Source organism: Amphiprion ocellaris, chromosome 5 (assembly GCF_022539595.1).
Source record: "Amphiprion ocellaris isolate individual 3 ecotype Okinawa chromosome 5, ASM2253959v1, whole genome shotgun sequence".
Classification (NCBI taxonomy): domain Eukaryota; kingdom Metazoa; phylum Chordata; class Actinopteri; family Pomacentridae; genus Amphiprion; species Amphiprion ocellaris.
In genome coordinates, this window is record NC_072770.1 from 37,077,405 (window position 1) to 37,090,730 (window position 13,326).

General features: G+C 38.4%; 1 protein-coding gene across 4 annotated transcripts in view; it reads left to right on the forward strand.

The window, feature by feature from the left end:
• The window catches only part of cenpp (centromere protein P), a 150,579-nt gene that overhangs the window by 59,154 nt on the left and 78,099 nt on the right, over positions 1 to 13,326 (forward strand). The gene's annotated exons all lie outside the window — the stretch shown is intronic.

The following is a 13,326-nucleotide window of genomic DNA, read 5'->3' on the forward strand; positions in this document are numbered from 1 at the left end:
CCACAAAACAAGACATTAGCTGCTTTCCCAGGGGCTAAGGCTATGCTAACAGCTAGCGGCTAAGTTAGGAGGCAGCCACTGATTTCTCCAAAGCATGCAATGTATATAGCTTCCAAATATTAGTCATCTGTCTCACTTCATTAATAATACTGGGTATCAACCCTGAAAAACTCAGATTGATCAATCCCCAAACCGAGCTTTTGTTGGAAAGATAAGTTAGTAGATGTTGCCGAATAACATCACAATAAAACCACAACCTTACACAGCTAGGACACTAAATAATTCACTTGTTGAATTTTTAAAGAAGACCTGTAAAATATAGTGATTTTTGGTGAGACGTCACAATTTATTTTTTTAAAGATTTTTTTTTTTGGCCTTTATTCATAGGCGCAGTGAGAGACAGACAGGAAATGGGGGCGAGGAGTCAGGAGAAGACATGCAGCAAAGGGCCGCGAGTAGAGGTAGACCGATATATCAGCCGGCCGATATTTTGGGCCGATATATGGACTTTTTCAATATCGGCCGATATTTACAAATAAAAAGCCGATTTGTGATCAGGCACCCGTACGGGCAGCTGCCGCGACCACTTTTCCCTTAGAAGGACCCCCGGCACTCAGAGAGCGGAGCATGAGCGGAGCGAGTGAGCCAGGCAACAACAAGCCTAACCCTAACCACTTTCAGGTTACTTTTTAATTGTATTTTGTGTAAACTTTAAGTATTTTTTTTTATGTTATTGTACTTTTTGTGTTCAATAAATGTTAGAGTTCTACTAGTGTATTTAATTTGTAATATATACATGTATATACTTTTAGTGTTTAAATTGCCTTTTGTAATCGATGTGCTTTAAAAAAAAAAAGGATCTTGGCCTTAAAAATCGGCTTCTACAATCAGCTTTAGATATCGGCCATCGGCTGAAAATTTTTTTAAAAACCGGTATCGGCTTCGGCCTTTGAAAATCCCATATCGGTCGACCTCCAGCTGCGAGCGGGAATTGAACCCGGGCCGCTGCGTCGGGGACCAGCCCCTGTACATGGGTCGCCCGCTTAACTCGTTGAGCTATACGGGCGCCCTTGAGATGGCACAATTTTAAGCCCAGATTTGGTTAAATTTCCCAATGAAACTGGACATCACAGATGGATAGCTCAAGGACTTTGTTTCTGCAATGTCAGACTGATGATTGGTGTAACTTTTGGGGTTGGAAGGGTTAAGTTGGTGAGATTCCTGTGAACGTAACTTGTTGTAACATCGTGTTGAGGCTCCAACTTAAAAACAAACCTGCACTTGGCTAGAGTTTCTTTCCATGTACTGCTAAACGTCTCTGAATGATAAAACAGTAATGGCTATTAAAGAGTCGGAAAGACACGGAAAATTGTTTCAGGATGGAAACTCAGTGTTGGTATCAACTTGGCAGCTTCGGTTTTTCTACCTTTAACTGCTTTGATGCTCCCACTTCCATCTCCACACTTTCTTTTTCCTCTCTCCTGCACACATTCATCATCGGTCAGGTTTTTCCACTCCACAGCCAGACAGCCGTTGGCCCGTCGTCCCTGGTGCTCATTTTTCATGTCAGTCATTTCCCTGCAGAAAGCATCACTGCTGGGATTCTCTTGCATGAACAAACAGGCCTTTCAGCTCTCGCCTCTAAACATTTTAATTTCGCTGGCCTCATTTAGCCCTGGCTCTGGATGTTCTGGATGGGTTGGCGGTGTATATTTCAGCGCTGAGTGTTTTTGGACAGTGGATGTGTGTTGAGAGAGCTCTGACAGCCTAAATGTCCAATTTTCTCCAACTTTTGAGGGTTCTTTGCTGTGATTTTGGCGAGGCGAAGTGTTTGATTCCTCTCTGAGAGCGTCTGCAGCCATCTGGGGAGACTGAGTGCCTCATTAGTTGTTTGGGTTTTTTTGGCAGAAACATCAGGATTTGCCGTCGTCTGAGAGCTGCTCTCACTGGACGAGATCCTTTAATGAACTCCATGATGATCTGTGATAATTAATTTTGATGCTCGGACCAGTAAAACAGAAGTTGATCATAACCTAAAATGACCTGTGTGAATTTATAAACAAAACCCAACTGGGTCGTCGAAGGAAAACTTAATTAAGAGTCTAGATGTGCACCAAACCTGTGTTTACAGGTTGTTTTAGTAAAGGTGTTACAGTTGATTCTCTTCATCGTCTTGCTTGTGAAGACATTAGGTGGTCAAAATATAATAATACCATAATTATGGTTTATTTTCTGCTCTGAACAGACATCAGTTTTCTCTCATGATTAGTTTTTAATGAATACATTTGTCCTACATTCCAGCTGACAGCTTGAATTCAGCTGCACAAAACACAAAATTCAACAGTAATCACCCAGTTCTGTTGTTTTTAAGTCGCCAAACCAAAAGCGGCGGCATTATTATCACGATAGTTATTTTCACCTACAACCAAAGTCTGTGATCTAAAACTCTGAAGCTTTTTTTCAGACTGACTCATTCTGGAAACAATCTTTCAAAATGAGTAGCTTCTGTTAGCGCCTTTTAGCTCCTGTTAGCACCTACTTGTTTCCAATAGCTCCTGTTAGCTCCTGTTAGCACTAGTTAGTGTCTGTTAGTTTCAGATAGTCTTGTTGGCACCACATGGCTCCTGTTAGCTACTCTTAGCTAAACACAGCTCTCCTTACCTTGAATTAGCTCATTTGAGCTTCATAATACTTCTGTTCGCTAACAAGGGCTCCTGTTAGCACTTGTCTGTTACTGTTAGCTCCAGGATGCTCCTGTTACCCCCCGTTGGCTCATGTTAGCTCCTGTTATCTCCTATTAGCTCCTGTTTTTTAAAGCTCCTGTTTGTATTTGTAACTCCTGTTGGCACCTTTTAGCTCCTGTTAGCACCTACTTGTTCCCAATAGCTACAGTTAGCTCCTGTTAGCACCAGTTAGCTCCTATTAGCACCAGTTAGTGTCTGTTAGTTTCAGATAGTGTTGTTGGCACCACATGGCTCCTGTTTGCTACTCTTAGCTAAACACAGCTCTCCTTACCTTGAATTAGCTCGTTTGAGCTTCATAATACTTCTGTTTGCTAGCAAGGGCTCCTGTTAGCGCTTGTTGGTCCCTGTTAGCCACCATTGGCTTGTGTTAGCTCCTGTTACTTTTTTTTTTTTTTTTTTAAGCTCCTGTTAGTTTTTTAAGCTCCTGTTTGTATTTTAACTCCTGTTAGCTCCTTTTGGCTTATGTTAACTCCTGATAGGTCATGTTACCTTCTAGTGCCCTCTTTTAGCTCCACTCTGGTTAGCTCCTATTAGCACCCATTTTCCCTAGTTTGGTCTTGTGAGCTCTAGTTGGCTCCTAATAACTTCTGTTAGCTCCTGTTGATGCTTTTTAACTTCCTGTAACAGCCTTCCTAGCCTCGTTTTAGCTCCTATTAGCTGTAGAAAGCTTATGTTGCTGCCACTTCTCCAGTACCTCCTGATATTTCCTTTTAGCTCTAATGAGCTACCGTTTTCTGCTATTATCTTCTGGTAGTTCCACTTAGCACTTGTTTGTTCCTCTTAGCTCTTTATGGCTCCAGTTTGAATTTGTCAGCTGCTGTTAGCTCCTGATATCTCCTGTTATCACCTGATATCTTGTTTTAGCTCTTGTTAGCTAGCTCCTAGTGTCTTCTGTTAGTTACACTTTGCATTTGCTAGCTTCTTTTAGCGCTAATTTGTGGATGTTAGCTCCTGTTAGCTGGGGTTAGCTTCTGTTTGGTCTCGGTGTCTCCTATTGGATCCTGTTCACTTCTGCTAGCTGTTTGTTTAATCCCAGTAGTAAGTTTGATCAGATCTGGGAACACATTAAAAATAAACGTTAGAATCATAACCAGTTGAATCGTTGCTGTGCCTCTTACTGGATGGTTCATGGGATTTCGAGGGAGCCGTGATATTTCAGTAGCTGTGAATTCATCAGTTAGTTGTGAAGTGATTGATGGGGTTTCCAGGTCTATTAATGACTCCACCGTTAGTTTATTCTCTGAGAACCTGAGCTCCCGCTGCACCAGCTTCTTCCAGTTTAATCATTCACTGTATTCCCTGAAGGCAAAAAACCCAACTTTTAAAAAGTCTGCCGGAGAAGTCCCACTAGTCCTTCCAACGTTTCTCTGATGGAAAATATCTCTGACACTCTGCTCATTAAATTATCGACAAAACAAGTTCAGCTGGAGCGAAAATCGTTTCACTCAACTCGCCTCGAAGCTGCAGCCAAGTTTGAAAATTAAACCTCCTGAACTGTCAGCGTAAATTCAGTTATGAGAAGTCAGACTGGATTATGGGCTTTACAAATGGCTTAAAGGGCATTAAACTATAGCGAGATTTTACACAAGATTTCACACCGACGCTGCTCTTTTTGGGTGGTTTCAATTGTGAAAATGTAAAAGCAGAAAAATGATAAAGTTGTGGAGCTGAATTACTAACTATAGTTGTTTTACTGTCTGGACTTCAAGCACTTTGTTTTGCATTTGTTTGTTCTTGTTTTTATTTTTCTCCCATTTTTGGAGTTTTTAAGGCCTAATGTAATTGTCAATCATACCTAAAACACAACAGGAAGTCGGCCGTTTTGAATTATGTGACAAATTTTTGCACATTTTCAAAAGTTACAAACTCAAACAAGGTAACCCCAACAGAGTTCAAATTTTCCCTGGATGTACACCAGGCAATGGTGATCACAAGTTATCAAAATGCTCAGTAAAAGTTTGAGGGCGTTTGAATGGCGGTATCCACAATTTCAACGTTTCACCATCAAACAGGAAGTGATGTGTAACTGGCCTGTACATTCTCCAATCTGCCTCAAATTTTATATGCGTGATCAGACTCCGGCCCTGATGAATTCTATAGACCAATATACAGTCACAGAGAGAGCACCACCCGGTGGATGGGTCACCATGAAAAAGGAAGTGCTGTCTAACTCCCCTGTACATGCTCCAATCTGCCTGAAACTTTACATGTGTGATCAGAGTCAGGTCCTGATTACATACCTAGGCTGATATACACTCTCAGTCACCTGGCGGACATGCTTGGATTCGCTGACCAGCAAGGATACAAAGACCTGACCAATGCTGCTTGCAGCTTTAATTTATTTATTTACTCTTGTTTAATTTTTCCGCACCATGGTTAATTTTTCACTACAATATAAAACAGAACAACCACGAAGAAGGAGAGACAACTCAGAAACATCTTCTGTTCAGTAGGACACAGAATAACACAAATTAAACAAATAAAATTTCTTTGTTTTGCAAAAATGGATAAAATGGAACCAATATTTTTCCAAATGTCAACAAATGTTGGCTCTACATACTACAGATATTGAATTATTTACATTTTAAATTAGTTTCCATGCTTGTCTCCTCTCTACCTCATGCCTGCAGTTCAGCTTATAACTCTCAGAATTTGTGCCATAAGACTGTTGGTCACAGCTGAGTCACTAATAACTTCACGGTTGCAGCTACAAGCACAAAATATATTGTTTTTTACAGAATCCATTTAGAGCAAATTGTTTATTTTTGGCAAAATTTTAAATGAGATGTGTAGAATAAAGTGATTTTCACTTAGGTCAAGATTTTCTTGCATGCAAACTTGCCCATCGGCTGCAAGTAAACACACTGCTTGTTTAAATGAAAATGCATGAAACTATTGAAGAATAAAGAAGCAAATCTGTTTTCTATTCTTTAGAACAAAATGTTTTCTTGTGTTTGTTTAATCCTCAGAACCCCAAAACCCGCTGGTGGGCTTAAAAAGCATGAAAAAATCCAGAAATTACACCATCGCTCTTCAACTGCCGCAAGGAGCACAGATTTAGTTATTTATGAACTCTGGTTGCAATAAATGGTTTATTAATGGCACATTTTGTTTGATTCTGATGAAAAATCACAATTTTAGGCTTAGATTTGGATAAGTTGATGATTTGAAGGGCTGCTAGAAAGTTGAAAAACTCAGCGATTCTTATTGTATTTGCAGTTTCTGGTTCTGATTAATAGTGTAATTTTCAAAAGATTTATGTCTTGGGGGTTCGGAGGGTCACTGAGAAAGGGAGGCTGAAGCGGTGGGAGGGATTGAAGCGCAAAAAATTTGTTGTTCTTGGATTTAAAATGTTTGAACCGCAGAGAGAAACAACAGATTTATCTCCCCAGGCAGTTTGAAAGACTTTAAGATAGATGTGTTCCTGAGAAGACACGATAAATCCAGAGCACATCACGGTTTTTACCAAAACAACAAGAAAGAAAATCCACCAGATAACATATTAAAGCCTGATGGAGAGGAGCCAACTAATAGAGGAACAAGCAGGTGAAATGATGAGACCAAATCATACTTTGGTAATCCTTGTGGGAACATTGCATCATCACAGCAAATTAGAAAATACAGCAGAATCTGATGAGCAGCGGTTCAATAAAAACATGAACAGATAATTTAAAAAATAATGTGATGCAGAGGAGTAAAGAACGGACCCTTTTGGTGCACACAAATACCCCAAATATGTCTAATATCCTGATTTTTCAGCTTGTTTTAGTGTTGAAATCTTTCTTCAGTGACTCAATTCAAAGCAAATTCGTGTTATTTTCTGGTTTATTTGATAGAGACAGATAGATAAACCGAAAACAGCTCTTCAAAGAAAGTATCACTGTGTTTATTGCGGATGGTAATTGCTAGCAGTTGTCTCTAATTAACAAATCACTCAAAAATGAATACCGTGTAACAGATTGACATTATATTTAGCCGCCCAGTTTGAACTTGAAACGATTTTAGTGCAGAAATCTCAAGCATCTGTTCAGCTGCAAATGGTGAAACCAACTTGGTAAACCTTTTTCCTAAACACTTAGATGTTGAACACTAATTAATTATGCTAGATACACTGTATAAAAAAAAGAATTAATATTTCAAAAACTGGGATGCCAAAAAAGTATATACTGTTGTAAAACTACTAATTTAATTTTTAATTGAAAGAATCTGCTGTTGATGTTGGATTATATCAAGTGTAGTATAAATTTATACATATAAATATGTAAAAATCTTGTCCATTTAACTGGTCTTTAATCTTAAAATATGTGTACTTTTAAAATGAATGGATTTACCTTTGACTAACCAAACCAACAATTATAAATATTAGAACAATAAACTGTTAAATTTAGATCATGAGTTTTTACACCTAACTTAAGTTAAAAATGTTGTAATTTATCAGGTCTTTAAAGTTTAAAGAGAGTCTACTTTTATTATTATGTAATATGTATGTAAAAGTGTGTCCACCGGTCAAATTTATGGATCTGCCTTTGAAAAATGTCAATATTTTCGTGTATTTCAATACAACAGACAAAATCAAAATCTGTAGATGAAAAATTACTGAATTTCATAGTTATTTTACCTCATAATGAGCAAAATATGCTTACACAATTTGCAAGATGTGCAGCTCTTAGCGACCAACTTGAGTTGTGGAACAGAAAGCCGTGTTTTGTGTGAAACAAATCTATAAAACCAAAACTTGTTGATATTAAAGACGTAAGCTCTGCTCAGAAGCCATTAACTGTCACAGAAGTCTTTGTCATGGTGCCCGTTGATAGCTAAAACCACACAGCTTCCCAACTGCTCGTAGTTTGAGTGGCACCTCCTCACTACAGCATTAAAACAGTAAGGGGTCATTAACCACCACATTAGTCTTTGCCATGGTGCCTGTTGCTAGCTAATTCTTCACTATGCCCTCTGCTTTTCACACTGTTATATTTTTGAAAGTACATGATGATCAATAGTGCTCATTCTGCCAAAACGGGTAGCTAGTGCACTATCCAGTGTGAAAGTAGTACTTTTTCATCTTCTTGTCTCACACAAGAAACAATCCATGTTGCCGTTACCGTGTTCCAAAAATGAAGCTTCTACTGTGTCGATCCCAGTTAGCCTTAAACACATGATCTCTGGTCAGAGGTCATTAAGCACCACATAAGAATTTGTCATGGTACCCGCTGATCAAACATGCAAGTGTGAAGGACCCCGAAGCCCAGAACAGCAATCACGGCAAGGCAGGGCCAAGTCAACAGGGCACCCCTCCCCCCGAGGCCACAGGAGCCACAGGGCGGCATCCCCAGAGAGCCACCGGGGCCACCGTGAACCACGCGGACCCGGAGAACAAGAGGGCGCAGCTACCGACACCCCCAGCGCGCCAAGACGGACCCAGGTGGCCCGGGGTACGAGGACCCCCCCCGCCACCCAAACCCCAACCCCACCCACCCTGGCCCCCACCAAAACCTTCTACTGTGTCGATCCCAGTTAACCTTAAACATGTGAATTCTGGTCAGGGGTCATTAACTACCACGTAAAGTCTTTGTCATGGTGCCCGTGGCTAGCTAAACCTCCTACCTAGTTGTTCCACCAGGTACTACAGCTAATCTACGATACATTTACTTTTGTTTTTTGACTTTTCGGCTAATATCTTTCTAATTGGTTCTTGACCGTTAATTACTAGCATCTCTCGTCAATTCCAAGTAATAATCTGAACTAATCAACCCACACCAGTCGACTCCTATCATGGGAAGCATCCTCATATCTGTTTATTTTTTCTGACTAACTTCACCTGCTGACGGATGTGTGTGTGCTGGATGAGAAGCAGGTAGAACCAAGTCATAGATGGAGGGAAAAGTGTAGAAGACAGAGGAGATGACGAGAGTGAAGCAGAAGAGTATAAGCAGAGGGTGAGGAGAGGTAAAAGACTGAAGCTGGACTGTGTGTGGCTGTGAGACGTGGCAGATGGAGGCCTGGCCAACCGGCAGATCTGTTCCATATGTTTCCTGGAGACAGAAAGAGAGGCAGCTCCCCTCCACCCCACCCACAGCACGAGGAGTCTTCATTTAAAAAGACAAAACAGCAAACCATCCATACCCCGTAATGCTGCTTAGCCTGGTTGTCCTTCAGCTGCAGGTATCGGTTTCAGGTGAAGCTGGGTCTGCCGGAGGTATCTGAGCAGGTGTTGGGTTTCTGGCTGCTGTTTGGCTTCCCAGAGAGACCGAGAGGGCAAAGAAAACACTCAGAGTCGGTCACGTTTTACATCATGCCGTTCATCAGCCCTGTGTTTGGGTTTCACTGTTCAAATGGCTTCAGCAGGAATGAAGAACTCCTTGCGTCCAGCATCAACCTCTGCGAAAATATACTTCCAGACAAAGACAATTTAATGGCCTCTTGAATTTACTGGAAATTTGTTAAATCACTTTGTGTTCTCTCCATATTAGAACTATTATTATACGCAAGATGGATCACTCACCAGTTTTATTAGAACATCAGATTACATGAAGAAGATTGTGTTACCATTTATACACAATTACTTCTAAATTTAGTTCTAAATTAGTCAAGTTAATCTCCATTATTAATAATAGTTGAGGGTTCTAGCCTTGACATTCATTATCCTTTGTATGAAAACACAAATGTAGCATGCAAATGTCTTTTTTTTGACTTGCAGAAGAAGGCAAATGTCTAATTTCTACCATCTTAAATTAATTACTTAATTTGGTAGCATCCAACTGAATTAGGTTTATCCAGATTAAATAATAAATAATGAGCTCAAACATTGCAGAATGACTCAAAACATATCCAAAGTTACAGAGAAAATGTCCAAAATGACTTCAAAGTTGCTGAAAATATACTTAAACCTGTCAGAAACTATAACAGTTATTGTAAAAATTAGGTAATTTTTCCACAATGACCCAAAAAAACTTACTGGTTGTAGACTTTGAGTTTAAGTCATTTCTAGCCATTTCCTGCTTTTTTTTTTGTTTGTTTGTTTTTACAGGCTACTAGTCCTCTTCCACTGTTGACGAGTACACGTTTTCAAAATCCCTTTCAGAACAATAAACAAACATCAATAAGCTCCAAGCAGCAACGTCTACGCTGTCCACATCTGGCCCAGCACCAAGCAGCAGACCATTAAAGACGAGCAATGAAGGTGGCACATCTAGCAGCTTGGACAAACACAGCTTTTAAAAAATAGTTTTTTAATTTATAAGCAAGCAACTCTTTACTAACTGCCATGTGTTTGCTGGAACAACTTCTTTGGCTGAAAGTCAGAAGAGTAAAAATCAAAAACTGGTTTAAATTACATCCTTGTTAAAGTAGTTTGCATGTGCTCCAAGAGCTCCTGCAACGTTTGCAACTCTACCTGGAAGTCCTGTTCTGTTAACAAGTTGAGCTCCATATATGATGGGCCGAATCTCCTAAACTGAGTCAGAGGTGCAACCTCTCAACTTTAATTTAGCCATGGACTATCCTACTGTCCTGCACCTGTCACTGTGTGGCCACGCATTATGCGTAATTTGAAGTGTTATTACAAAATACACTCTGAACTCTAAAACCAAATATTCGGTTTCAGTGTCCTGTTGATCAGCGGTCGCCAACCACCAGGTCATTTGGTACCGGGCCGCACAGAAAGAATAAAAACATTCTGATTTTTATTTTGTTTCCAGTGGAGTCGGCAGGGTGTTTTATTTTGAAAAACGTCTCAATTGACTTCCTGTCACTTCAGTCTGTGCTTGTTTCCCAAAGTTAAATCTAACCTCTGCCAAAATTAATAAAGAACAAACGTCTCTGGAGAGCTTCTTTGAAAAGAGGGAGAGATTTGATGCTAAAACAGAAGAAAAAATAAATAGAATTTTAGTAATAAAACTAATTTTATTCATTTAGGACACTTTTTTAAAATAAAAAAAGCAATTATTTGTTATGTGCGCGATGAGCAGTTTGTAGAAAGTTATCTTGCTTGAAATCGGCCATTTTATTTTACTTTCCTGATGTTCTGGTTGCAAAAAGAAACTAACACAAGGCAACACGAGTTTAGGTAGTTATGACGAGTGCAAATACAGATCTTAACAGCATCAAAGCAAAAAAAAAAAAAGGTTTGCACATTGTGCTAAAAGGTCTAAATCTCCCTTTTTGGCATGTTTCTTTCTATGCAGATGAACTCTCCTATTAATAGCAAATGATTCATTCATTCTGAACAGAATTCTTTACAACCTTCTGCGAAAAATTCATTCTTTTTGTGTGATTTTGCAGAAAAATAAAGCATCTTTCAATATCCTTCAGTCCTCATAGCTCCCCTACTGAATTTTTAGCCTTAATTCTGGTTTAAAAAAAAAAAAAATGGTTGTGAAAGTGCTGAAAAAGCCTAATTTTACTCTACTTGACAGTCAAAGTTCTCGTCCATTTTCGGATTTTAGATACAAACTTTAATTCACCGGAGAGTCAAACTGTAGAGGATCAGGTTGTTTATTTCTACAGGTTCTGAGTGAACCAGCTGCTGCTTCTACCTTCATGTTTATTGTACAGATGTGAAAGTCATCGAACAACGCAGGAAAGCAACGTGCATGTTTCCCAAAAAAATCAGTTCATGCTTTAAATATTCTTCTTACAGCATTTTAAGTATTTGAACCAACACTTTATGTCTTTGTCTTTACTCATCCATCGTCATTTGACTTTGTTCAAAACTGCACCATTCAGTCACATCAGACATCTAAATTTTCCATATTTAAAGGTGAAACTGACATAAATAGTCACTTTACGTACTGTGTTGTGTAGAATTGATACAAATTTGTAGCATGCAGGTTTAAAAACGTCCAGTGAAGAAGTACTTTCATAAGCTAAAGACTGATTTAAAGATTTTATAAGACTCTCATCCTTTGAGTATTTTCCATCTGGCTACCAGAGACTTCCTTAATTTAGAAATATAGTGACAGACTTGGCAGAAGAGCAAAGCAGAGAAAAAAAAAAACCTCAACAGAATTTATATCTGAACCAGTTACTTCAAGGCTTTTCTCCAAACTCTGAGCTGCCGGTGAATCTTTGTCGTGCAGCGACATCTGCTGGTGGATGGAAGAAAACAAACAAATCAGCTTTTTATCTGCCAGGAAACCAACACTTCACTGGGATAAAGGTGGGAGACATTTTTAGGTTAGTTTAGTCACTATATATAGATATAAAGCTAAATGAGGTCAGCCTAAAGCTAAAATCTCAGCAATACAGGTTCAAAATGAAGGAAAGTTTGCTTTGTTTGGCCTGAAGTATGAGTTGAAAAAAGAAAAACTGTTGGACCATCTTAAATTAATTAATTTGGTAACATCCAATTGAATTAGGTTTATCTGTATTAAATAAACAAGTACTATTAGTTCCACTGGTTTAAGTTAGATGGACTTAAAGCATTTCATATCTTTTAAATAAACGCTTTGCATTGCTGAAGCTTCATTTTAAGGAAAGTCATCTTTAAAATTCAGCTGCAGCTCAGTTACAGCTGAAAAAAACTAGATGTGGACGACAGATGCTCAATAAAACGAGCAGTAAAGCTAATTTTCACACTTCTGCAGAAATTAAAATGTCACTTTAAAGGGACAAAGTGTAATATTTTAAGCAAAAAAAAATTAACATATAATGTCAACTATGTGGAAGAGGTTTTGAGTGTAAAAATGTGTTTTAGCTTGAACTCTAAGAATTTTTAAGCACATTTCCCTCCATTTTCTGACATTTTATAGACTAGATGATATTTATATTGATTTATCAAAATCTTCTTAGGCTTAGTCCTTCTAAAACACAACTTTAAATTAGCAATTAAAGCTATTCGAAGCACATTTTTAAAAATAATTTTATACCATTATTGACGCAGCCAAGTCAAATTAAATAACGGTCTGAATTCCAAAACATGCCTACTGGTTTAAAACTCATGTTGTTTTTAAATAAATCATCAAAATGACCCCAGTTATTAGCTAGAAACTTGAAAGAATTGTTGGATTGGAAAAGTCTATAGAGGATATAGACATGGAAATATATTTTCAAAATGACTCAAAATGTGTCCAAAATCACGGAAATGCTTCAAAAATTTTTTGATTATTGCTCAAAATAGACAAAATTTGTCCAAAATTACATAAAATAGTTGAAATGGACTCAAAAATGATTCAAAATGACTAAAAATGTGTCTTAAAATGATCATTAAAGGAAAATCAAACCTACTGGATCAAAAAAATAAATAAATGCAGCATGACTCAGAAACAGTGAACAGAGGAGCAAGTCTTTGGAGATACATTCAGCATGGTGAAACATCTTTCTATAGATGACGAGCAGAGACTCAACAATGGACTAAATATTGTCCAAAATGACTCAGTTTGTCCATACTGTCTCAAAAATTGTCACTCTGAACAAGTTGCAAGCGATTTTGGACAGTTTTTTGAATTATTTTGGACATTTTGGATACTTTGGACGAGTTTCAAGTTATTTAGACAAAATTTGAGTCATTTTGGGCTGTGGCAGGTCATTTTTGATTATTTAATGTTACTTAAAAACATCTTAAATTATTTTGGACAACATTAGA